The sequence below is a fragment of the Pelodiscus sinensis genome, chromosome 1 (genome assembly GCF_052426305.1).
Source record: "Pelodiscus sinensis isolate ZL-2025 chromosome 1, ASM5242630v1, whole genome shotgun sequence".
In the NCBI taxonomy this organism is placed as follows: Eukaryota; Metazoa; Chordata; order Testudines; family Trionychidae; genus Pelodiscus; species Pelodiscus sinensis.
In genome coordinates, this window is record NC_143052.1 from 117,607,827 (window position 1) to 117,635,668 (window position 27,842).

General features: G+C 47.5%; 1 protein-coding gene across 1 annotated transcript in view; it reads right to left on the reverse strand.

The window, feature by feature from the left end:
- The window catches only part of LOC102458761 (solute carrier organic anion transporter family member 1A5-like), a 56,381-nt gene extending 39,762 nt beyond the window's left edge, over window positions 1–16,619 (reverse strand). The window contains exon 1 of the mRNA XM_014572622.4: window positions 16,523–16,619. The gene's annotated coding sequence lies outside the window, so the exon portion shown is untranslated. The remainder of the gene's footprint in view (window positions 1–16,522) is intronic.
- Window positions 16,620–27,842: the final 11,223 nt, after the last annotated feature.

The following is a 27,842-nucleotide window of genomic DNA, read 5'->3' on the forward strand; positions in this document are numbered from 1 at the left end:
TGTAAGCATATAATAAAAGGAGTTTTCCCTTCTCAGTAACATCTATGTCCCTTCTAAAACACTGCAGCTAGGGCAGCGTGCTTTTACCAGGTGTGGATAGATGTGCTAGCTTGCTTGAGATAACGCACTATAATATCAGCATAGCTGGGGGTAGCATAGACAGCAAGTTGGCTTAGACACCTGAGTATGTACCCAAGGGGTCCAGGTGAGCACATATGTGGGAAGCTATCCTGACACCATGTGGGCTACCCCAGTTACTTTTTAGTGGGACAGATTGCTCGAGCTAGTGCATCTCTCTACCTGCACAGGGAAACACGTAGTTGTAACCTGCACACCTCGTATGGTTCACTGTCCCATGTAGTGGCACTTAGACTACTTACAGAGAGCGATAAGAATAAGGGAGCTCTGTAGCCTAAGCTGCAAATTAGCTGGCTTTATAGCTCAAGCTGTAGAGACTTCCATACTAAGCTTTAGAGGGCCTAGGTTCAACTCTGGGTGGTGGCAGTTATACACACATCCCCTAAGACACTCTGACTGCTACTCATAATTAGCTTTCTTCACACACATTTGGCATCATCTGCTGGGAGATTGGCTAGTGGTTAATTTGACTTGTGAACTATTTAATATGTCAATAATTTAATCCAGAAATATAAATGCAGTTGTACCCAAAAAGACATTTTAAGCATTTCAATGCCAGCATATTAGTAGGTAAAGATAAAAATCTAGTCAGTCATGTTCACAGCTCTATCTGTGTCTTGCCTGGTAATGGATTGTGTATTATATTATCATGTTTTTATTTAGTATATTTGATTATTTGCTGTGCTTGATAGGGTATCAATGGTGGTTTTTTCCTTTAAAAGATATTCTTTAGGAATGATTTTGGGGATGTTCAATGGCCTGTATTATACATACTAGAACGGTTCTCAAACTGAAGGTCACAGCCCCATTTTAATGGGTTGCCAGGCCTGGCATTAGACTTTCTGGGGACTGGGGCCAAAAGCCAAGCACCCCAACCTAGGTGGTGGGGCTCAAGCTTCAGCTCTCACCTGGGACTGAAGCCCTTAGGTTTCAGTTTAGCCCCCCATCAAGGGCAATGGGGCTTAGGGGGCCTCAGGCTTCAGTCCCCTTTTCTGGGGACTTGTAGTAATTTTTGTCATCAGAAGGGAGTCACAGTGCAATAAAGTTTGAGGTCCTCTGGTCTAGAGTATCATAATGCTGCCTTCTAGTGTTGGACTCTATGAACTGAATTAATTGCGCATTTCTATACTGTGATATAATTGACACTGTGTTGTGGGATCTGATATTTGGTTTGTGTGAGCAAATCAAGTTGCATTCCATTTTTACTACTGTATAAGAAAAAATACAAACCTTAGAAATTATACTCAGACTCCTTTTAATCACCATGTGCCTAATGCTTCAGGGGGTAGCCAAGTTAGTCTGTTACAGAAAAAAACAACAAATAGTCTGGAAGCACTTTATAGACTAACAAAACAACGAAACCCACAAAAGTTCATGATACCATCTACATGTTTTGTTAGTCTACAAAGTGCTACTAGACCATTTGTTGCATGTTCCTAATGTCACTGTTAGTCTTTTAACAACAGGCCCCCTAGTTTGATTGACCAATTTTTTTTAACTTTCATCAGGAACATGAGCACTAAAACTCATTCCTAAAAGAGTTCAGATTAAGGGATATGAAATCCGAGTCAGCTGTCAAAAACTTGACCTATTGTCCTTTCAGCTCATAAGCTTATTTAATTAAAGAAGCTAGCTCACCATGGCTTTTCATGTTTCAGTTAAAACAAGAAAAGAAAAACAAAAACAAAACAAAAGCTTCCCTAAAATGTTAGGGCTATCTTCACAAAATTACTTAAAATAAATCACAGTATCTCCTCCATCTACTTAATTTTGGGTTTTGTATGATGTGCTCAACAGTTGCATTTAGGATATGTTTTAATGGTGTGGATATTGGAAAAGTGGGTGGAAGCCCCTTGTTAGCCTTGGCCCCATCCTGCAAGTCCATGCCAGTGGACCAATACAGGGTTTCGTTGGCGTGGAGCCAATCATAGGATCTGTGCCTAAGAAAAATCCAGAAAATGTTTCTGAGACTTAGATGTCTAATCAGAACTTTATAATCACATGTATTTAATTGGAAAAAGTCCACATTAAAAAGAAATTAATAGAACTCTGAAGTTTCAGTTAATAGATTCATACTTTTAGTGACTTCAGTGTTTTTGAAAATGATTCACATTCTGTATACGAAACTCTATTTATCTAGGGAAGGTAGAGCAAAAAAGCAGACACAATGCTGGCTTACCCATGCTGGCTCCTATTCTGGAGGAAATGAGCAGAAGAGAATAAGCACATAATTCTGTGCCCATTGAATTCAATGGAAAGATCTCAGTGACGTCTATGTCTATGAGCAACAGAAGGCAGCAACAGCTTTTATAATAGTGATTTGTGTTTAACTCATTTATGCTCAACTACTGGACTGTATATTTTTCTGGAATTTCAGTAAATGAGCCAGGGCAGAGAGGGGACAGGATGATGTGGTTGTTCTGAACCCTCTTGAGATATTGTATTAATTCTGTCCTAGAATCTAGAGTAGCTAGGACTAAGATAGAAAACTATGCATACAAAACACTCCAGCACATGGGGAGGTCCAGTCCCCCTTAAACACCATCTTACGCAGACAATGGTCTCTTGAAAATCTGACAACTATTCATAGCTCCCTTGCAAAGCAGATGGACTCTGTTTCTGCAGCAAAAGATTAGTCACCTTGAGGACTATTCTCCATACATCATTTTTTATCTAAAAAGCAAATTTAATTTTACTGAATCCAATAAGGTGACTATCAGAAGAAAAGCTGGTTTGTTGTCTTAGGTCTTAATTCACTAAGGCTATGTCTACACTATAGAGTTTTTTTCAGAAAAACAACCGTTCTTCTGAAAAAACTTCAGTTACATCCTGTGACGTAGTGGGGGTACCTGGCTGGTTTCTATGCTGCTGGCTCTGGGGTAACCCCCACTGGCTGTCGTGGGGACCACGACCCAGCAAAACAGGATGAGTCACTATGCAAACCAGTGGCCAGACACCCCCCATGGAGAGGAACAAAGGAAGGTGGAATGCTGCCTTGGCTGGGGGGCAGGGCTGGAAGTTAGTGAGTTGGTTGCTGGCTGTCGGAGGGCATGGAGGAGAGCCTAGGGGAAGGGGCTGGAGTTTAGGGGCCCAGTCTCCCCCATCTCAAGGGGGCCTGAGGCATCCTAGCCCAGTTCCTGTAACCAGATTACATCTGTGCTGCGCTGTGCTGGAGGAGCAATAAACCACCCTCAATTCCACTGGCTGGTGCAGTCTGTTTGTGCCATTTCGGGGTGCAGGAGACGGGGAACCCCCAACGCGCCGTCACACTGGTGTCAGGGGTGGGATGCACTGCACCCCGTGGATGGAGCTTCCAGCGGTGAGCGACAAGGCGCTGTAGAAGCAAGAGCCCTGGAGCCAGGCGTGCTGGAGACAGAGCGAAGCGGTTCCTGGGAATCGTGGGGCGCTGCAGCACTAGACTGGTGAGTCTGCACCGAGGGGCCCAGCGGGCAGATGGCCTACGCCCGACTCTTGAAGGCAGAGCTGGTGGGGCTGTGCAGAGAGAGGGGCTTGCCTGTGCAGAAAGCAACCAAGGCCCAGCTGATTGCCCAGCTGGAAGATAATGACCAGCCACAGGGCCAGGATCTTGTCCCCAGGGGAAGCAGCCAGACCCCCCCTGAGAGTGTGTCAGGCTCAGAGAGGGGGAGGAGCGCTGGAACCCAACGGAGAGATGAGACAGCGTCTCCCGGGAGGCCTGCAAGCCGTAGCCCATCTAGGGCAGGGGCCAGCCCAGCGGAGCTGCGGCGCCTGGAGATCCAGCTGCGGATCAGGGAATTGGAAGTAGAGGACCGAGAGAAGGACCGCCAGGACCGAAAGAGGGAGCGCCAAGATCGAGAGAAGGAGCGCCAAGATCGAGAGAGGCAGCGGCAGCATGAGCTGGCCATGGCAGAGCGGAGAACCGGCGGGGCACCGGCTGCGCCAAGTGCGGAGGGGCCCCAGGGTCCCAGGACTGCCAGATGCTTGGAGAGGCCCGTGGTGGCCCAATTGAAGGACATGGGTGACATAGACGGGTTCCTCAGTGCCTTTGAGAGGGCCTGTGGACTGCAACGGGTTCCCCCAGCTGACTGGCTGCAGGAGCTCATCCCCGCACTGAGCCAGGAGGCGGCCGGAGTGCTCAGTCAGCTGGAGGACCTACAGCCAGGGGATTACAACCGAGTCAAGGAGGCCCTGCTGCACAAGTTCGGGCTGACCCCCGAGATGTACAGGAAGAAGTTCCGGGGGGTACAGAAAGGGCCACGGGAGACCTATGTGGACCTGGCCTCCCGCCTGGCGCAATACTGCCGCAAGTGGGTGTCTGGAGTCGGAGCCCAGACCGCAGAGGAGCTGCTCAAGCTGGTCATGATGGAGCAGTTCTATGAAGCGTGCCCACCCAAACTGAGGCTGTGGCTCAAGGACCGGAGACCAGAGAACCCCCAGGAGGCCGGGAGACTGGCGGATGAGTTCACGGAGAGCCGGTCCGGGTGTGAACGGGAGTCCCGGAGAGAGAGGGAACCGCGCAGAGACCGGATCTCGGCTGAGCGACGGAGGGAGTCAACTACGGGGCGAGACCAAGGAACAGGTCATCTGTGCCCCAGAGAACCAGCCAGGGCCGGGACAGAGACAGCCCAAAGCCTAACTTGCCATCGCTGTGGGCAAAAAGGCCACAAGAGGGCTCAGTGCACCAGGTCCCAGGACCGGGGACTTTCCAGGGTTAACTGGCTGGGGCGGGAGGAAGGGCAGGCTGCCCCAGAGGCAGGGGCTGGCAGGCAAACCTCAGCTCAGAGAGAGGGGAAGGATGCTCTGTGCACCTCCCCTGGGAGGTCTGATTCTCAGGAGGTGGATTTCTCCGTGTACCGGGTGGGGGCAGGACGGCCCCTGCGGAGCGAGTGCCTCATACCCCTGGAGGTGGATGGTAGGAAGGTGACGGGCTTCTGGGACACGGGGGCGGAGGTGACTCTGGCCCGATCCGACATAGTGGCCCCGGAGCGGATACTACCCCACACGCAGCTGACCCTGAAGGGCATAGATGGGTCCCCGTTTAAGGTGCCTGTAGCCCGGGTGCATCTGAAATGGGGGGGCGAAGGAAGGCCTCAAGGAAGTGGGGGTGCACCCGCACTTGCCCACAGAGGTGCTGATGGGGAATGACCTAGAGGAGTGGCCCCATGAATCCCAGCGGGCTCTAGTCACTACCTGGAGCCAGAGCCAGCGGGGGGCTGACAACGTGGGTCCAGGGAAGGACTCCTGGCAGCATCCTCAGGGTCCCATCCCAGTGGACACGGGGTCCAGCCAGGCTGGGACTCCGGACCTAGGCAGAGGTGGGGGACAGGTCCCGATCCCTGCCTCAGCAGCTGAATTCCAGGCTGAGGTGCAGGCAGACCCCTCCTTGCAGAGGCTGAGGGACCAGGCTGGCCTCCATGCAGCTCAGCCCCGGGGGAGAGGTGGCCAGGAGAGATTCCTGCGGGAGCGTGGGCTCCTGTTCCGTGAGTGGCTCCCCCCCAGGAAGGCGAGGGCATGGAGGGTAGAGCGGCAGCTGGTCGTCCCCCGAAAGTACCGCCTCAAGCTGCTGTATTTGGCCCACGATTCCCCCGTTGGGGGCCACCGGGGGATCCGGAGCACCCGGCTGAAGCTGCTCCAGCATTTCTATTGGCCGGGAATCTTTACAGCCGTGCAGCGGTACTGCCGGTCCTGTGACTCCTGCCAGAGGGGCGGGAAGGCCCAAGACAGGAGGAAAGCGGCTTGGGGGTCTCTACCCCAGATAGAGGACCCTCTGGGCTTGCTGAGAGAGTTATGGGAGGGGAAGTCCTCCCTGGATGGAGCATCGGGGGTGGAAGCCGCCCTGGCTGTCCGGAGAAGGCTCGCTGGGCTCATGGCCCCGGCCCGAGAGACCCTGGCCAGAGATCAAGGCCAGTGGAAGGGTGGGTGTGACCCCCGAGGACAGGCCTGTGCCAGTCGCCCTGGAGCGGGGCGGCGAGTGGACAGAGGGAAGCCAATTCATGTGGGGCCTCGCCACGGCCGGCCCGAGTCAAGGGGAGCACCCATGTCCCCAGGGCGGGTTCCCACGCAGAGGACCCGAACTTCCCTAGGTCACGAGCGGAGTGACCCTGCTCAGTTCGCTCTCGGAGGGGGGAGAACTGTGACGTAGTGGGGGTACCTGGCTGGTTTCTATGCTGCTGGCTCTGGGGTAACCCCCACTGGCTGTCGTGGGGACCACGACCCAGCAAAACAGGATGAGTCACTATGCAAACCAGTGGCCAGACACCCCCCATGGAGAGGAACAAAGGAAGGTGGAATGCTGCCTTGGCTGGGGGGCAGGGCTGGAAGTTAGTGAGTTGGTTGCTGGCTGTCGGAGGGCATGGAGGAGAGCCTAGGGGAAGGGGCTGGAGTTTAGGGGCCCAGTCTCCCCCATCTCAAGGGGGCCTGAGGCATCCTAGCCCAGTTCCTGTAACCAGATTACATCTGTGCTGCGCTGTGCTGGAGGAGCAATAAACCACCCTCAATTCCACTGGCTGGTGCAGTCTGTTTGTGCCATTTCGGGGTGCAGGAGACGGGGAACCCCCAACGCGCCGTCACACATCCACACTGCAATTGCGTTCTTTTGAAAGAAAATCAAAAGAACACAGGGGTTTTACTGACATTGGTAAACCTCGTTCTATGAGGAAGAAGCCTTTTTCTGAAAGAGCTCTTTCAGAAAAAGGTGTGTGTGGATGGGGAAGAAGGAGTTCTTTTGCAAGAAGAGGAAAGAGGAAAAAGCACAGGTGCCCTGGTGGCCATTCTTCTCATAGTAGATTCTTCTCGCAGATTACATGCGACATAGCGTCCATTCAGCGTGAACACTATCTGTCAAAAAAGCAGATCGCTTTTTTGATGCACTTTTGCTGTGTAGACGCTCTCTTTTGGAAGAAGTTTTTTCGGAAGATCTCTTCTGGAAAAGCTTCTTCTGAAAGAAGGCTGCAGTCTAGACATAGCCTAAGGTACTTAAGCATATGTGTCATGTGAAGCATTTTCATGGTGCAATTGAAGTCAATGGAATGTCTTACGTGCTTAAAGGTACACATACATTGAAGTATCTTGAATCAGGGCCTTTAATTATCTAAAAACTTAAAAAACAACAAATAGTCTAGTAGCAATTTAAAGACTAACAAAACATGTAGATGGTATCATGGGCTTTCGTGGACACAGCCCACTTCTTCAACTCGGCTACCCCTCTGAAACTTAAATTCTCTGACAGGCTTATTTCTTAAAAATGGATTTGCTGCTCACACAAACAAGTAAAACATTATGGGGGACACTTTCAAAGGCAGAAAGGGGAGTTAGACACCTAGCTGGTATTAAAATGCTTTGGAAAATGGGTGCCTAGTTCCTATTTGTGTCATAGACATCTGTGTCCTTCTGTGGCTATATTATGAGCTAGGAGTGTGATTTCCCTGCTCCTGCATGCATACTCACGCTCGCTCTCATCAAGCTAGAATGAGAATAAATAGTGGTGTAACTATGGCAGCATGCATAGCACTAGCAGAGTCACGACTGAGCCCTGCCAAGCACAAATGCTCATGAAACTGCTCAAAAAAAAACGTGCTAAAAAAAAAAAAGATGGGAGAAAAGTTGTTCTCTCTTCCCACCAGCACTGCAAGTGGGCCTATATGGGCTGATACGTTGCACCAGCAACGTATGTCTAGATGGTACAGCGTACTGTAAACAGACTATACAGCCCACCAGTCCCTCCACAGAGCTGTATTTACTCTGTCTCTGTCTTATATAGAAGCAGCCCTGCAGGGGAACAGGGCTGGGGGAATTGGGGACAGTACAGCAGCTGGAGGAACTGCTGGTGTTCTGCTCCTTTCTTTGCTGCCCCTCTCAAAAAGGAAAGGAACAGAATCCCCAGCCCCACCCTCAGCCCCATCCTCCAGCAGGGCTGCTGCTCTGCACACAAAGCCAGGGAAGAGGTAGCTTGTGGAAGGGCAGGGTTTAGGGCTGAGGTTTCTGCTCCTTTCCCCACTAGTAGGGGCAGAGTGGGAAATGCAGCAGAACTACAGGCAGCTCCTTCCGCTGGTGTACTTCCCCCAACCCTTTCCCCTGCTAGGGAGAGGAGGGGAAGAGCATCAGGGCACTGAGCTAGGGACAGGGACAAGTCACATGGTGGTCACATGGGGAGGTAACGTGCCCCCCCCCCTCCTTAACTGGTATCCTCCCCTTCACCCGTACCAGTAAGAAATTTATTTTCCTTGCACCGCTGCTTCCCACAGAGGGTAGAACAGGAGACAATGGATTCAAACTACAGCAGAGCAGATTTAGATTAAATCTCAAGGAAAACCTCCTAACTGTGAGAACAGTAGGACAATGGAGCAAACTGCCGGGAGGTTATGGAAACTTTCAAAAGGAGGCTGGATAGCCATTTGTTTAGATGGTGTAGACCAGCAGGGCCAACAACCTCACTAGGCCCTTGGGCAAGATGAGGGGGCCCTGCTCCATGCCCAGGAAGGGGCAAGGCCTCAGGAAGAAAGGGCGGGACTGGAGCAGCCAACCCTCAGCACTGTCCAAATAATAGAATGTCTCCCGTCCTCTCCCCCCAAGCCCTCAGCGCTGCCTGGAGCGGGTCATGTGGCACCCCTGTCTCTCAGGCAGCCCTAAAGACTGCCTGGAGCATGCTGCGTGGCACTCTAGCAGCGGTTTAAAAGGTCCAGGGCTCTGGCCACTACCACATGCCGGCGACAAGGCACTTTTGTATCATTGGGCCCTGGGGCAGTTGCCTCCTTTGTCCCCCTCTGGCAACAGGCCTCATTTGGACACAATAAATCTTGCATCATAACAGGCAGTTCGAGGACCCTTGAAATCCTGTCCAATCCTGTGATTCTATTATTCCAGCATGTCTCAGCCATGCTACTGCTCTCTTTTGCCACAATGGCTACACTGATATTCGTACTCAGGCTAGCTGGATGAGAGGTAGTGCAAATACGCTACACAAACAGATGAATCACACCCTTTGCTGACAATGGAGATGTAGCCTATATGTACATTAAAGTCATATTAAACAACACCAACAGACACCATGGGAGAACATAACTAAACATTTGCAGCCCATTTTACTGCAAAGTTTTGAAAAAGTTACACAATGAACTGCCTAAAAAATCTGATGCAAAGTAACTCAGCTGTAGCTCTATCTGAAGTGCTACTTTCTTCGGGCCAGATTTTCTGCTACCTTGCTGAGGGTATTTCTACACTGCAGAGTTTTTCCAGAAAAATGGCCATTTTTCCAGAAAAACTACACTTACGTCCACACTGCCATTGTCTTCTTTCAACAGAAAGTCAAAAGAACGGCGGGGGTTTTCCGACCGTGGTAAACCTCTTTCTATGACGAAAAAGCCTTTTTCGGAAAAAGGCGTGTGTGGATGCAGAAGAGAGTGTTTTTTCAAAAGAAGAGGCCTCCAGGAAAAAGCCCAGGTGCTCTCATGGCCACTCCATCCACAGTAATCACAACTGAAATGCAAGATTTCAATCCATGTGGACACTATCTCTTGAAAAAGCAGATCACTTTTTCGTTGTGCTTTTGCTGTGTAGATGCTCTCTTTTAAAAAAAGTTTTTCAGGAAGATCTCTTTCAGAAAAGCTTCTTCCAAAAGAAGCTTGCAGTCTAGACATAGCCTGAGTGTGGAGGTCAAGTGTTATTACGCCTGGATGGTCGTGCTCTAGAGCAGTGGTCTCCAACCTTTTTACACCCAAGATCACTTTTTAAATCTCAGAACAGGGGAAGATCTACTGCCCCTCCCCTTCCTTGAAGCCCCGCCCTCTCTATTCTCCTCCTGTCCATCACTTGCTATCCCCAGCCCTTACTTACACACTCTGATAAACAGTTTATTTTTAAATTATGTGATACATAAAATTAAAATCAGGTGTTTATAGTTATGAAATAAATGGTCTGTTTTTTATTCATGCTATTTACATCTAAAATGAAACATTTATAATTATACATTTTGTGGGGACAGAGTTCTGCGGCGGGGGGGCAGGGGAGAGGGAACAGAGTGCTGGGAGGGCAGAGGACAGGTTCTGCAGCTGGGGACAGGGTGCCAGTGGGGACAGAGTTCGGGGAGTGGGGACGGGAATAGGGACAGAGTTCTGTGGCTGGGGCCAGGGGAGTGGGGACAGCGTTCTGTGGCTGGGGAGTAGGGACTGGGGAGTAGAGTGCCAGTGGAGGCGGAGAGTCCCCTGCATCTCCCTCCTCCCAGGATTCTCCCCTCCCGCCAGGGAAACCAGCCCGTGCCTGCCCCAGGACCGACCCCATGCGGCGCAGGGAAGCCCCGAACGCACCTGCCCCGGGGCCGACGCCCCCCCACCAGCGTAGGGAAGCCCCGTGCGTGTGCACCTGCCTAGGGCGCGAACCCTCGGTGCGGTGAGACCCCACGCGTGCATGTACTGGCGCCAACCCCCGCTCAGGGAAGCCCCACACGCATGCCTGCCCCGGGGCCAACCCTCCCCCCACGTGCCAGGAAGCTATTTTTCTGAGGGAACATTTCCACACAATTAAAGATGCCCGTGGCTGAGCTGAATGACAATAAGGTACTGAGGGCATGTCTACACTACCACCCTAGTACCATACTACTCGAAACGAGGAGTAATGGTAGTTTGGAATAGGAAGCCTAGTCCAAACTATCTAGTCCGTGCCGTGTGTAGCCACGTGGCACGGAGTCCGCACTAGCGGACATTTAAAAATGGCGGCGCCCGGCGAGATGAAAATGAAGCCCGGGAAATTCAAATCCCGGGCTTTATTTGCAACTCTGGTTGCCTACATTACCACCCTAGTTCGAACTAGGGTGGTAGTGTAGACATACCCTGAGTGTATTAGCCAGATGATCCATTCTTCATGTCTTAAGTATTCTTTAGTTAATACCACTTTAAATGAAAGTTCTGCATCTATAAAATGTTTATATTTTTTACTTCATAATAAATTATTCAGTTATATTTCTCGGAAGGACCCCGTGGTCCAGAAGCAGCTGAGAATTAAAATAATTAATGAAAGGCTTGGACTGTGTTGTAAGGTTGCCAGGTGTCCAGTTTTGAACCAGACAGTCAGGTATTTGAGCTTTCTGTCTGGGAAACAAATTGAGAAAATACTGGGCATACGAATGTCCAGAATGTTCTAATTAAGTAAGTTTTATTATTATCATGAGTATCAGTACATAGTTGCATACTGCCAGGCAGTACGCAACTACACAGTAGAGAGGAGGGGGCAGGGCTGGGGTGGGATAGAATCCCCAGGGCCGGACTCGCTCGTGCACCCCACTGGGACCATGTGCAGGATGGGCAGCACCCCGGGATCTGCGTGCTCCTGTGCCAGCCCCGCTTCTCGCCAGCTGGTTCCCTCCTCCCTCCCCCTGCTCTCCCCAACCCCATCCCGGCCAGCCATGCTTCTCACTGGCCGGTTTCCCGCCCCCTCCTCCCCAATCTCCTCCGGCCAGCCCCGCTCCCACTGGCTGGTGTCCCCACCCCACCCCGCTCCTTCCAACCCCCTCCCAGCCAGCCCTACTTCCTGCAGGCTGGTTCCCCCTCCCCCCTGATCTGAGATCAAGTGTGTCCATTATTTCTTTGAAACCATCTGGTAACCCTATGTCCAGGCCTGCATGAGCATACAATGGTGGGTGGGGCAGAAGCAAAAGGAAGATTGGCGAGCAACGGAACCTTTCCTTCCCAACTGCTCCTAGCATGCCTATATATAGGCCAAGCACAGTCCTGAGGGAATTGTACAGTGGGCCTTATCCTAGTGAAGTTGCTGGACTGGCACAAGGAAACTGAACATGCACTAGGTAAAAGGGTGTAAGTGAGTATACTTTCCCACAGCACTTCTAGTGGTACTGTGCCAGACTGCCAGAGCAAGTGTGACTGATGAGTTCTAATCTCCCATCAATGGGGTTTGTATCTTAAAACCATGAGAACAAGCTCTCTGCTAGTGTAAACTGGTGCAGCTTCTCTGGACTCATGTAAATAGGCCCTGGTTATATTGGGGTTACTGATGCAACCCAGTGGCGTTGAACCAGTTTTAACAAGCAGGGAATTTAACCCTTAAAAAGTCAAGATTAACATGTCACCCTTCTTACACAACGATCAAACACTTTTGATTTCACTCTGGGTGAGAAGAATAGTGAAGAATGAGGAACTCAAAGTTCTTATGTTCCCCTGCTTTGTGAAACACATGCAAGGGATACAAATTAGCTCTTGAAAAGCACTCCTGTGTTCAGAGAGGCTCAACCACAGCTTTTCTTTTGGTTTGCTCCTTCTGTGCAGAAGGTGGGAACGTACGGGGCAAAAAGTATTAAATGCAAAACCAGGGTGAGAGAGAACCTGCTTTCAAAGTCAGGCAGAATAATACAAATACAGATCTTTTCAGGATTTATTCAGAATCTGATTTCTAAAGAAAAATAATGGTGTAGGAGTTTCTCATTCGATGGCTACGTCTAGACTGGCCCCTTCTCCGGAAGAGGCATGCTAATTTCTAACTTTGGAATAGGGAAATCCGCGGGGGATTTAAATATCCCCCGCGGGATTTAAATAAACATGTCCGCCGCTTTTTTTCTGGCTTGGGGAAAAGCCGGAAAAGAGCGTCTAGACTGGTGCGATCCTCCGGAATAAAGCCCTTTTCCGGAGGATCTCTTATTCCTACCTTCAGGAAAAGATCCTCCGGAAAAGGGCTTTATTCCGGAGGATCGCGTCAGTCTAGATGATCTTTTCCGGCTTTTCCCCAAGCTGGAAAAAAAGCGGCGGCCATGTTTATTTAAATCCCGCAGGGGATATTTAAATCCCCCGCGGATTTCCCTATTCCAAAGTTAGAAATTAGCATGCCTCTTCCGGAGAAGGGGCCAGTCTAGACGTAGCCTTTGTGTATTACAACATTTAAGAAGATAGTGAAGACAGGACACAAAGTAAAAGATGGATATATGAAAAGAGATTGAATGACTACTTTGGTTATATGCCAAAGGCAAGATCCTCCTGAAATATGCTGGGGGTGGGGGGAGGCGGAGAGGGGGGAGCTTTCTTTATGGTTGTGAATTAGTTTTAAACATAGTTGGCTGAAATGATAGCAACAGGAAAATCTGAAAATGGCTAGCACATTGATAACACAGAGACACAGAGAGAGAACAAAATGCAGTTTTCTGCAGTATTTCATGTTGAAGGACCTAAGGGAACTAAGAGTTCTTTCTCATCAATGTCTACACTGTGGTGCTATTTCGGGATACTTCCGTTATCCCGAAATAGCTATTCTGCATCTTGACAGTGCCCATTATTTCAAAATATCTTTCAAAATAATGGACATGCTATTCCGATTTCCTGTAAACCTTGTTCCATGAGGATTAAGGGATATTTCGGAATAGCGATTTATTTCTAACGTTGGTGCTGTATAGACAGTGCCAAATTACAAAATAAACTATTTCGAAATACACTCAAAATAAGCTACACAATTTGCATATCTCACATTGCGTAGCTTATTTCAAACTAAGGGTGCAGTGTAGACGTACCATTAGAGAAGTTACAATCCTTCAGTAGTGATATGACAGTTTGTTGCCATGGAAATGTCTGCTGTCACAAATTCAGTAGCGTGATATCACTTCCTGACTGAATAAGAAGAGAAAACCCACAGGCTATATCTACACTGGCGGCTTCTTGCGCAAGAACATCTGCCATGTTGCCATGTACGAGCTGTGCTTTTGCGCAAGAGTGCCCATGGCAGTGTGGACGCTCTCTTGCACAAGAAAGCTCTGATGGCCATTTTAGCCATAGGGCTTTCTTGCGCAAGAAATCCCTGCCAAGCGTCCACACTGCCCTCTTGCGCAAGAACTCCTGTGCAAGAGGCCTTACACCTGTTAAAAAAGAGCATAGCTCTTGCGCAAGGAGCCCTCTCCTACCACGCCGTACTGTAAATTTACTTGCGCAAGAGTGGGCAGGCAGTGTGGACGGCCGTACTTACGCAAGAAGCTGCAAGTGTAGACATAGCCACGGAGAAGATGTAAGCCCTTCTCTAAATACAAATATCTGCACTGATTAATATGGACGAGACTGAGAGAGAACCAAATATCTCTGAATGTAGGAAAAGCAAATACTTATATCCAAGTTTCACTGCTCAAGCTATCTCTAACTAGCAAATGTGACAAGAAAGGGTAGTTTAATTCAGTGGTTCTCAACCTGTGCTCCATGGACTTCTGAAGGTCTGCAGACTATTTCTAGGGGGTTGCAAAAGACTTAAACTGCAAACCAATTAAACAGTATTCAACTATCTATACAAACAATAGATTTCCAAAAGGGTCTGTACCTCCATTCAAAAAATGTTAGGGGCCTGCATATGAAAAAAAAAGGGTTGAGAAACACTGGTCTAATTCATCTGAGACTTTTCTCCAGTGTGATAACCTTCTATTTTCTCTAGTTTGTGGAGAAAGGTTTTATGATGCCAAGCTGTTACATAGCAACCAATAAAAATAATTACAAAAAAGGAAAGAAATTTTGGGCTATTGATTCCATTGAACTCAGCGTGGGTTTTACAATCCACCCTTAGCAACTGGCCCTTAGTACTCCTTATAATAAAGAACAAATAAATAAAGATATCTAGGTCTAATATTGTTCTTAATAGGCATATCCATAGAAATATCTCTTCATCGGTGGAAGCAAGGGTTTTACAATATAAGCCCTAAGGTAGCAGCAGCATTGTTATAAGATGTTGAATTTCCTGCTAGCCAGATTATTTAAGGGATATTTGATAACAATGGTATAATGTGATATGGCAAACTACGTCAAATAAAATAATAAAGCACGACTCACGCTCTATTGGGAGTGCAGCAATTTCTGACGTTTTCTGAGGAAGTGCAAGATTTTCATTTAATTTATTGAGTAAAGTTTCTCATCCATCCCAAAGGACAGTCATGTGGCTGCCTGCTCACTGTGGCCTGTTTGCCCAGCCTTCCAGAAAAGTGCCCCGAAACAATAGTAACAGAAAGGTACAGTATGAACTGTACTACTTTTCTTCCCCCATTCATCTCCCTGAAATGTCTAGTTTCGAAGTCTGGTTGGAGCCAGTTAAATGGTAACACTGTTAAGCAGGCCAGCTATTAAACACACACACACATTGGGATCAAACACAGGTTTTGAACTCAATCTCTTCCCCTTCCCTGGCCCACTGTTCTCCAAATGAGGACTTTTCTGTTACACTGCCCAACTTTGAACAATTCAATAACTCCTCACTCACTTACACATTACTGCCCTGTATCACTGTCATTTTCCTTCTTTGGAGATAATACTTATTTGATACATGACCTGCAGCTCAGAGAACAGGCACTTTTGCCCATCTAAGCACCTACATACATTTGAGGTTCTGGGCCTTGGCTTCCTGGCGCACTAAAAAAGAAAAAAAAAAGCTATTTATATGTTTGACTGGACATAGGGAGCTGGGCATTATCAAGTACTGTGGTATATTTGGCAGGCAACTTCGTAGTGCTGAGCTTAATGCCAGCATTGAAAATTGAAACAAGTTCTTGGCTAAAATTTTCAAACACCTCCTAAGTGAGGTAGGAGCCAAGATTCTGTATTCAAAAGTGATGTAGGCATGCAGGAAATTAAGTCACATTGAAAGACAAGAGGACTTGGGCTCCTAGAAACCTGAGGTATTTTTTTTAAATGGGGCTACACACTTTTGAAAATTTTACTTGGAATCTAAGCCTGGATTTTCCACCATGATGCAGAATCATTTGGATTGCTGAGCATTAAGCACCCACACGCCACCAAATTTCAACAGAAGTTCACCACCTCTCTATCTTAGGCACTTTTGAAAATCCCAGCTGAGGTGTTTGAAAGCATGTTATGACATGGCATTATTAATGGAGCCAAAAACTGGAAATACATTAGAATAAATAGCAGAATAAGCCTCTTCATTATGGGAAGGTTGAATATATCCAAAGGTCATGAGCCAGAGACTCACTATAGACTTTACTCAGGTGAAAATCTATGTTACTTAGCTTTACAGTTCGAGAGATACGTTTCAATATTTTTAACCCAAGAAAACAATACTAAGAAAAATGTTTTCAGTATCAGACAGATGAGGTGTGGCACGTTATAAAGGTTTTATTAGCAGTCATTTCATATCACCTATATAAATGCATGTATGGTTTTGCCACTTGCAAGTAAAATGCCCATCTCAAACTCATCCTGATATAATCTGATTATCTATACACCATTCTTTCTCTCACACCTACCTTTTAATATCTGAATAGATTAACTCGACAGGTATTGACTTCAAAATGTCTGTTTACAGTGTCCCTTTACTAACTTCCTCGTTCTGAATCAGATTAACTGAGAAGCATATTTTGTAGATTAAAAACAAAATTGAACATATGAACTAACATAATACATAATTAAAACCTAGAGGATTTTCCTACCTGATTAGTACAAATTCAAAATACAGTGAGTTAAACAGTCCAGAAATCCTGGGCAGTGTTCCCTTTAAACTGGTAACAAACTAAGCTTTGTTGCTGCACACAACTCTGGGACTTGAGTGCCCTGTATCTTCTCAAGTTTCCCAGGTTACCTTGGCACTAAACTGACTGGAGAGAAATGTTTGAGAGAGATTTTAACTCTAGCATTGGAGGAATGTAATTTCCATAGAGCAGGGTGGACTTGAGGTAACAAGAACAATGAAGGAACTTCAGACAAGCACAATGCCTAAAGATACACAAAACTGCTTTCTATTACAGGATGAATCATATATCCATCTCCCCACTTCCAACAGCACTCCAGTAGAGCTCTGCTAGCTGGTGCAGAGAGTGAGGAGGGGCATGGCCTATGTTTTCAACTAGGGAGAAATACCTGGTATCACATAACCAGAGCTGAAAATGTTAACCACGAGGGGTGAAATTATGGCTCCATTAAAGTCAAATTTTGCCAGATGTTTCAAACAGATACATAAGCACCCCAAAGGTAAAACCTAATTCAAATGACCTACTGTATATACTTTTGGGGAAGATCCTTCCCACTCTTCTGTGGGTGTAGAAAGTTCCCTGTTGCAGAAGGCTGGTTCTGTACAGAGTGAAATATAGGGGAAGCCCCCACAAAAGATGCAGAGACTGTTGCCAAGCACAGCTCCAGAGCTCCAGGCAGCTGGAGGCAGTCATAGGACATGTAAGGGAAAATGTGGGCCTGATTACCATCCATTTCTACCAGCAGCAAGGGTTACAGCAATTTCAAGGAAGCAGAGGTGGTAGAGTCAGTCCCCAGCTCCTTCCCTCCTGCCTGAGGCCTTGTTCCTGCTGGGAGCTAAGACCCCACCCCCACTATAAGAGCAGGCCACCGTTCTACCCACTGGAAGGTGCATAGCCTCAGCTTTCCTCAGCCTTAGGGAGCAGAGACAGAGGATAGGCAGCATGTGGTGGGTGGCTCCCCAGCTCCCGAGTGGTGGCAGTGCCGGGCGCCAGCCTCCCTTTGGTTCCAGAAAGGCTGATGTCATGGCCCCAGCCTCAGCAGGGCTGAAGTCCAAGCAGCCACAGGAAACTAGGGGAGCCATGCTGAATGAGGAGGAAGGGGGGCGGGAGAGAACGTGGGCAGGGCCGGCAGGGCAGTTTGGGAAGGTATTGCCTTCTCTGCTTCTTATACCCACCGTCCATGGCCACGGATTGTTCCAGAAGCAACAAGCAACAATCTCTCCTATTCACTCTTCATATACCGCCGGGCAGCCAAATTGTGGCTCATGAACCACATGAAGCTTTTTCCACAATGAAAACCCAGCTCCTGGAGCCGCCTCCTATGCACCCCCATTTTCCATCTACCAAACTGAGGGCGGGGAGAGGACCTTGGGGCATCTGAGCTGTGTTGAGATTAGAGGCTTCTGCCAGAGACAACTATTGCCTTTTGAGAATGGGGGACACAATTCAAATGTTTCCCCCAAAAGCTGGAGTCATGCCCCACCAAGTGCCTCCCTGTAGCTCCCAGATGTTAGCTCCATGTAGAGAGACAGACAGCTGGGAGCTGCAGAAAAGGGCTATTGCTTTAGCTCTGCGGGGAGAGGCAACAGCAAAAGCAGAGGCTCTCCCTGCTGGTACCAGATGTTTGTCACTGTCGCTCCTCTTGGCCCAACTCCCACATTGCTGGTTCCAGAACAGGGTGGGCAATAATTTTTGGCCAGAAGCCACTTCAAAAAATGTTGAAGTGCCCCCGGGGCACCCAGAAGGGGCAGGGCCTAAACCAGAAGGGTTGGGGCCAGGATGCTTCTGAGCTACCCCACCCACAGACCATGATTGGTCTAGGGGCGGGGGAGCCCTTTTGCTCTCCTTTCCCACTAGGTACCCACTGCGTCCTACCGCGTGCTCTTCCCATAGCGGGGGTAGGGCGGGAGGAGGCTTCAGGTGGTCCCCCCGGCCCCAGGCACTTTGAAGTGCCGCGTGCTCCTCGCAGGGCCGGGGCAGGGCGAAGGAAGCTTCATGCACCTTTGTGACTTAAAAGTGCTATGTGTTCCTCACAGGGTGGGAGGAGGCTTTGTGCGCTACCCCCGCTCCGAGGCCAATCAGGGCCTGGAGGTGGGGGAGCTGTGCGAAGCTTTCTTTGCCCTGACCCAGCCCTGCGCGAGCGTACGGCACTTTGAAATGCCCTGTGCTTAGGGATGGATTACCCAATAGGCAGACTAAGCATGTACTTTGGGCACCAGCAAAGAAGGGGCACCATAAAAAAATGAGATTTTTTTTTTGAAAAAATTTGATATTTGATATTTCAAAAAAAGTATCAAAGTAGTCATCGTGGGGAAAATCAGAACTCTGCAGAATGCTCTTTTTCTCAGCTGAAAAGACTAAAAAACCCTCAGAGAACAACAACGTGTCAGGACAGACTTGATTCACTTTCCCTATTGTGTATGGAAGCGGACGTGCTTCGTTGAGTCAGCTTTGATGAACTTATCCAGAATTTTGCAATCAGAAAAATCTAGAAAGAAGCTATTTTAATTTCAGCATACATGCAAGTTTTGTGACATTTTGAAAAATAAAATTTTATTTTACAGTATAGCATTGTTTTTATTTTGAATTACATATGGGGGGCACCATAATCTTTTCAGTGCTTAGAGCTTCTAAAGATCATAATCTGGCCCTGCGTGCGCTCCTTGCAGGGTGGAGACGGAGAGGGTGAAGGAAACTGCACGCTCCTCCTGCCCCCAGGCCAATCAGGGCTTAGGGGGTGGGGGACCCTGTGACGTCTCCTCCCACCCTGCGAGGAGCACATAGCACTTTGAAGTGCAGCGTGCTCCTCTCAGGGCAGGAGGAAGTTTTGCACACTTCCCTGCCCCCAGGACCCAATTGGCCTGGGGGCAGAGGAGCGGCAAGGCCTTCGCAGGCCAGATCAGCCCGCTTGGTGGGCCGGATCCAGCCTGCAGAGTCCCTTTTGCCCACCCCTGTTCCAGACGGTTCTGTGTGGGAAAGGGGCCTGGTGGCACCAAGGCTGTGTCCAGACTCCATGCCTCCTTCGACGGAGGCATGTAGATTAGCCACATCGGAAGAGGGAAATGAAGCCGCGATTAAAATAATCGCGGCTTCATTTAAATTTAAATGGCTGCCCCGATCTGCCGATCAGCTGTTTGTCGGCAGATCGGGGGAGTCTGGACGCGATGCCCCGACAAAGAAGCCTTTCTTCATCGACACAGGTAAGCCTCGTGAAACCAGGTTTACCTGTGTCGATGAAGAAAGGCTTCTTTGTCGGGGCATCGCGTCCAGACTCCCCCGATCTGCCGACAAACAGCTGATCGGCAGATCGGGGCAGCCATTTAAATTTAAATGAAGCCGCGATTATTTTAATCGCGGCTTCATTTCCCTCTTCCGATGTGGCTAATCTACATGCCTCCGTCGAAGGAGGCATGGAGTCTGGACACAGCCCAAGTGACCCAATAGGGCCAGCAAGCCATTAGAAAAATTTGAGGGGGAAGAATGCCCTCTATGCATTTACTCTGGTTTCTGCCCAGCAGGAGAGAAGTTTTGGGGCTTCAGCCCCAAAGAAAGTATCTGCTGCCACTAGGGGCTTCAGCAGGAGCAGAACATGTGCCTTCTGCATAGGGTTGTCAGATGGTTTCAGCAAAAATACCTTGACATTTCATCCTTGACATTACATCACAATCTACATTACATCTTATTTAGAAAATACCAGACATTTATATTTTGTCATTTATATTTTCTCAATTTGTTTCCTGAACAGAAATCTCAAATACTGGACAGTCCGGTTCAAAACCGGACATCTGGCAACCCTACTTCTGCGTGCTGAAGCCCTGAGTCTCAGCCGACATGCCTAAGTTCTCAAATTTTGGAAGATTATATGCAGCTCGGAAGGTCAGTAAGCTTGACCATCCCTGCTGCGGCATGTGAGAAGTCAGAAGCTCAGAGCTGGCCTTAAGGAAAATAGCACCTTGGGGGAACTTGTATTTTGGTGTCCCTTGAATTTAAGTATGTAGAAATATTAACCAGGAGAGGGTCAGCAGATTAAGGGACAGGGCACATGAAGGAAATTGCTTAGTCCTTTGCTCCCCTGGGTGCAGAGTCTGCTTTTGTCTCTGCCCCTTGAAGAGGGAATTGTTATGATCAGTGTCTTGGCCAAACCCTTCCTTTAAGAGCTACATGGGGAATGGACTATTTTAGATGAAATATTTACCCTAAAACACGAGGTACAGAAGGCAGGCTGCTATGTCTGAATGGCACCAGATTGTGAAATGAAACAGTGGGTGAAAGTGGGGTTCTTCACCTTCTGGAGGTTCTTCCTCCACAGTTTGAGCAGCTCGGCAAAAGCACTGACAGCTCCCTTGCTGCAATATTTTAAAAGGGCTCTAGAGGCGATCCTGGCAATTACAGACCGGTAAGTCTAACTTCAGTACCAGGCAAATTAGTTGAAACAATAGTAAAGAATAAAATTGTGAAGCATGTAGAAGAACATAATTTATTGGACAAAAGTCAACATGGTTTCTGTAAAGGGAAATCCTGTCTTGCTAATCTGTTAGAGTTCTTTGAAGGGGTTAACAAACATGCGGACAAGGGGGATCCAGAAGATATAGTATAATTAGATTTTCAGAAAGCCTTTGACAAGGTCCCTCACCAAAGGCTCTTGTGTAAATTACATGGCCATGGGATAAGAGGGAAGGTCCTTTCTTGGATTGAGAACTGGTTAAAAGACAGGAAACAAAGGGTAGGAATAAATGGTAAATTTTCATATTGGAGAGGGGTAACTAGTGGTGTCCCCCAAGGGTCAGTCCTGGGACCAATCCTTTTCAACTTATTCATAAATGATCTGGAGAAAGGGGTAAGCAGTGAGGTAGTAAAGTTTGCAGATGATACAAAACTGTTTAGGCTAGTCAAGACAGAAGCAGACTGTGAGGGACTCCAAGAAGATCTCACCAAACTGAGTGATTGGGCAACAAAATGGCAAATGAAATTTAATGCGGATAAGTGTAAAGTAATGCACATCGGGAAAAATAACCCCAACTATACGTACAGTATGATGGGGGCTAATTTGGCTACGACAAATCCGGAAAGAGATCTTGGAGTTATCGTGGACAGTTCTCTGAGAACTTCCACACAATGTGCAGCGGCGGTCAAAAAGGCAAATAGGATGCTAGGAATTATTAAGAAAGGGATAGAAAATAAGACCCAGAATATCTTACTGCCCCTGTATAAAACTATGGTACGCCCACATCTTGAATACTGTGTACAGATGTGGTCTCCTCACCTCAAAAAAGATATTTTGGCCTTGAAAAAGGGTTCAGAAAAGGGCAACTAAAATGATTAAGGGTTTGGAACAGGTCCCATATGAGGAGAGGTTAAAGCGACTGGAACTTTTCAGTTTAGAAAAGAGGAGACTGAGGGAGGATATGCTAGAGGTCTATAAAATCATGAGTGGTGTGGAGAGGGCCGATAAAGAAAAGTTATTTATTAGTTCCCTAAATAGAAGAACTAGAGGACACCAAATGAAATTAATGGGTAGCAGGTTTAAAACTAATAAAAGAAAGTTCTTCACACAGTGTGTAGTCAACCTGTGGAACTCCTTGCCAGAGGAGGCTGTGAAGGCTAGGACTATAATAGAGTTTAAAGAGAAGCTAGATAATTTCATGGAGGTTAGGTCCATAAAAGGCTATTAGCCAGGAGATAAAATGGTGTCCTTGGCCTCTGTCTGTCAGAGGCTGGAGAGAGATGGCAGGAGACAAATCGCTTGATCATTGTCTTCGGTCCACTCTCTCTAGGGCATCTGGTGCTGGCCACTGTTGGCAGACAGGATACTGGGCTAGATGGACCTTTGGTCTGACCCAGTACGGCCGTTCTTATGTTCTTATGCACTTGCCCCTTATACCTGGTGCTTGGCCTGCAGCTCAGAGCGAGCTCCATGCTGTCAGACGGGGGCTGCATCTTGCCTGAGCCCATGACCCTCCTGCAGCCCTCTGGCCACTCCTGATTCTCCAGGGGCACCATTTCAGATTTTGTTGAGGGGGGACAACTTTAACTGTGATTCCAGAGGGTACTTACGCATCTGAAATCTCTAGGATTTTTTTTTTCAAATAACTTGGAAATATTTCAGGATTTGTGTGTACTGTGAAATCAACAGTCTCATTTTTGGAGGAAGAAGGGCTCTTGCGTAAACGGGGAGGGGGTTATGCAAAAAGGCGCCATCTGCACAGTGCTTTTTTGTGCAAAAAATTCTTCCACAAAAAGGATCAGAAGAGAAAATGCAAATGAAAGCACAACATATGCAAATGAGTGCTCTATTTGCATTTCCTCTTCCGGAAAAAGCTTGAAGTGTAGTCGTAGCCTAAGTGTAGACCAGGGCTCTAAGTTTAAGAGCCTGACTGTAAGTGCAAGTCACAACAATCACACATTATTCTCAGATCTTCACATCAGGAACCTCAGTGACTTCCAAAGCATGAAGAAGATTTGCTGGTTCAGATGGGAGCAAAGAAAATTTCCTTATTCTTAATCTTGATGCAAGAACAACACTATGCCCAACAACAGCTTTGACAAGGCCTCCTGCCTCGTCACATTTCAGCATCCTGTTAAATACAACTTATTGTGAAAACAAACAGAACCTAAGGGTGTACATAGGTGATCACGAGTTGAATGAAAGGTCTGAGTTTCACACTACCCACTGTAACCCCATTTCCCTCTCCTCTGCACCCACCCACCTGCCTCACATAGGGGAAGCAGCAGCAGCCCCCCAAAAAGTGAGTGACACTTCTGAGCCAGGGCAGTAGGGAGGACAGGTCCTTCATCTGCTGATGGGGGACAAAATTTAAAGGTCCCCCCAACAACTCAAGTGTCCTACACCCTTCCCCAGCTGGTAGCCCACCCCTCCCCCTCAGTTCCCCTATGGGAAAGCAAATGTTCCTTCCTCCCTAACCTAATATCAGCAGCCTTCCCTCCTCCCTACTACACCAGTCTCAGCTGTTTGGTGCACATGCTACTTGTTTCTCTCTTCTGTCCTGGCCCTGGGCTGGTTCCAGCCAGCAGGAGAGGGGAAAAGAGCTGGGAAGGCATACGCTAGCAGAAAAATGGGTGGGGGGATAACGTGACCCAGTGCAATTCATGTCCCCCTATGTGTCACCTCTCTACAGGGAAGGGATGGGATGGGATGACAGGCTGGCTGCACACACACACACACACACACACACACCCTCCTTTAAACCCCACCAAATTCAGTCACCTACCCCAATCCTCTTCCAGCACAGCCTGCCTCACCTACTCCCCACATGGCTTCTACAGGGGTCCCTCTGTCCTGGGGATAATAGGGCACCCACCCCTGCTATGCTCCCACCAGAGCAGACCAGATACCTTAGACAAGTGAGGGAGTGCCTCTGTCCTCCCTGACCTGGCAGAGCTGGCTGCTGTGTTTCCCCGCTTAGCTGGCTGGCCCCAGGTAAGGTCATGTGAGACTATTCATATATGCCCCCTTCCACACATTGCCCTGAGCAGCTGCCCTCACCCTCTGGGTGCGTCTAGACTGGCAAGATTGTGCGCAAAAGCGTCCCGCCAATGTAGATGCGCTTTTGCGCAAAAGCGCATCGTTATAACGATAACTCCGGGACCAATCTAGACGCACTTTTGCGGAAATACTTTTAACGGAAAAGCTTTTCCGTTAAAAGTATTTCCACAATATCATGCCAGTCTAGACGTAGCCCCTATGTCTAGGGCCAGCACTGCAGCAGCTGCAGCAGTCTGTGTAAGAAACATGAATGCAAGTAAGGTTACAACATTGCAATTTCATTATTAAGTGTTGCCATTAATTACTTCTTCAGTTGTAGCATTGCCCAAAGGGTGGATTCCTAAATCATGTCAAAGGTGCCTGACACGTGACTTGGCACACTGTTTTAGCATTTTTCTCTAAAACAATAATAATACTTAATAATAAATCATGGGTAAATTGCATTTCTTCCACACTAGCAATTTGTAGGCCACATTCTTCCCCCAGTACTATTTAGGGGACAGTTGAGAGCCACAATAACACCCCATGCTCTCATCACACAGGATTTATTAGACATCCAAATTTCCTCATTCTTCTCTGCCCATCCTAGGCTGGAAAGAGACTCCTCTTCAAAGGAAGAGGCTCCTTGGCTGTGTCCAGACTCAGGGGTTTTTTCGAAAAAAGTAGCCTTTTTTCGAAAAAACTTCACCTGCGTCTAGACTGCAGCCGCGTTCTTTCGAAATTAAATCGAAAGAATGCGGCTTTTCTTTTGACGGTGGTAAACCTAATTCCACGAGGAAGAACGCCTTCTTTCGAAAGTGCTCTTTCGAAAGAAGGCGTTCTTGAAAGCAAACAGGCTTTTTAGAAAGAGAGCATCCAGACTCACTGGGTGCTTTCTTTCGAAAAAGCGGCTTGCTTTTTCGAAATTCCGCGTGCAGTCTAGATGCTCTCTTTCGAAAGAGGCTTGCAGTCTAGACATAGCCCTTGTCTTTTACGGGTTCATAAAGGGTTCAGGAGTAGCCACTACTCTTGTCTTTCTGGGGAAGCAGCAGCCCAGGCTTAAAGTCTATGCACATGTATACATAGCAGGCAGTTGCTTCAAAACACTGTCTTAAAAATATCTGCTGACATCGGCACTTCAAAAGGAAATTAAACAATGAAAAGAACAGATGGAAACTGTTTATGGGACAGTGCTTCTAAATATATATATTATTTTCAAAGAGTACATATAGGGTGTGTCTAGACTACAGGGTTTTGTCAACAAAAGAGGACTTTTGTCGACAAAACTATACCTGCGTCCACACTGCCTTTGAGTTATGTCGACATAACGTCGACAAAACTCAGCAGTTTTGTCGATGTATGTAAACCTCATTCTACGAGGAATAACACCTTTTGTTGACAGAGTTCTGTCGACAGAAAGCATTATTGCATCTACACTGTTCTTTGCGTCCACACTATTATGTCGACAAAGCGGCTTGCTTTGTCGACAGAACTGGCTGCAGTCTAGACGCTCTTTGTCGACAGAAGCTTTGTCGACAGTATCTGTTGACAAAACTTCTGTCGACAAAACCCTGTAGTCTAGACATACCCATACATTGATGGTGCCTCTTACAAACTCTTTCACAGGTTCATCTCTCCCAAACATGCACATACACAGACACGTGACTAAAGTAAGCTCTTTCCCTCACTTTTAATATTTTGGCTTACTTTCATTAAAGTGATATATCTGGATCATTTATAATAGGAGATCATGCTGTCTGTGTGAGTTCTCTGCATTTTAAGCTCCAGTAATAATATACCTGACAGGACAAGCCTTAGATATGGGAGGGGGAAAAAGAAGCAATTTACAAATCACTTTGTCCAAAGGAGATGCTAAATGGAGATGCAAGAAGTCTTTATGTCTCTGTTTCTTTCCTTGCTCCCCCCTTCATATTTTAAGACACCTCAGGAGAGCTTGCTCACTGGAGTTCCAACTTCTGACAGATAGTTGCCTGCAGCACTAGTTCAGACCTTAAGTACAGCATCATCTAAATGGGAGACATAAAAACATTACTAAAATTCCATCAAAGCTGATGGTGTCATCAGTCAGGCGGGGTTGTCCTGATGGGTTCCTGACAGGTCTTCTACTCCATCTATGATGGTAAACTTTTAGCTGCATGTGTGCGTGTGTGTCCTCCTCTGTCTAATGTGTTAACCATGCACAATTAGTTTACATGACAAACTCAGAAAGCCCCCAAAACCACAAATCAGATAAGGATCAAAAGCACTCAGTTAGGTTTATTGCCAAGTGAAATACAATAATAGTTGTCAGCAAAAAGATTTGCTGCTGTGCCACTATAAATATGTACACTGTGACAATGGACTAACACCCAATCAATACCTGGATTTTAGCATTACCCCCTCAGTCAACCAATGACCACCCTTTGGGGTGCACTTTTATACACAGGTACAAACATGTTACATATCACTCCTGACGTATCAGGTTGCCAGCCTCTGTTAACTAGTTACCACTCCTTACCGCACAGAACCAGGGTTTCCATGATATCCATCATGCAGACAATTTAGACCCTGTCCAGAACGTAGGTTGGTATGTATATTATTTGTGTGTGGGGGGAGGTTGGTACCAACATGTTTCTTAATGAGGTATTCTGTTATAACCCCTCTGGAATGTGTTTACAGCCTATGCCTAGTACCTCTTACGTATGAGGTTTCTGTAATATCAGCCCTATTCTTGCCAATTTCTGTGAGCAGGGCTTGCCTGTCTTGACCATAGCTGTAATGGACATGAGGAGTGCTGACCAGCACCCAGTGACTAACCGGTTAAACTTAGATAGCTAGAAAAGGTGTTGGCCAGGGGGGACAGAGATAGAGTGTTGAAATTTCAATTGGATATAGATCCCTTGCCTGCTTTCTTTGTGTGGAAGAGAAAAAGCAGGAGTTGAAAGACACAGAATTATTTGAACCCAGGAAGGACTTCCATGTCTCCAAGGAATTTGGGGCATGGGAGTGGACTGAACAAAGAGAAAATTGGAAGTAAGTAAGGGGAAAAGTGAATCTAGTCACGTTCAGGGTAAGTTTTCTTTATTTTGTGGTTTGGTTTGAACTGCTTTGTGTGAATCTATGCCTCTCATCCCCATTTACCATTGAGCACTGTGCCCAGAGACTTTTCTCTGTGTTTTAATTTGTTTTCCTTAGTTGCTCTGTGACATCTAGCAACCAAGTATGCTTTATCAAGTTTATCTTTTGGTCTGTAACAAAAAAAATCACTTTTTTTAAGGTGATGATTTGATTCTTATGTCCTGGAAGGTCTGTCTGGGTATGTCTACACTATCACTGTAGTTCGAACTAGGGTGGTAATGTAGTCAACCGGAGTTGCAAATGAAGCCTGGGATTTGAATTTCCCAGGCTTCATTTGCATGCTGCCGGGAGCCGCCATTTTTAAATGTCCGCTAGTTCGGACTCCATGCCCCGCAGCTACACGCGGCACGGACTAGGTAGTTCGGACTAGGCTTCCTATTCTGAACTACCTGTACTCCTCATTCCAATAGGAAGTCTAGTCCGAACTACCTAGTTCGTGCCACGTGTAGCCGCGGGGTACGGAGTCCGAACTAGCGGACATTTAAAAATGGCGGCGCCCGACAACATGCAAATGAAGCCCGGGAAATTCAAATCCCGGGCTTCATTTGCAACTCCAGTTGACTACATTACCACCCTAGTTCAAACTAGGGTGGTAGTGTGGACATACCCTCAGTTTGTGTGTATTTGCGTGCCTCAGACTGGGAGATCAGCTACTAGAGA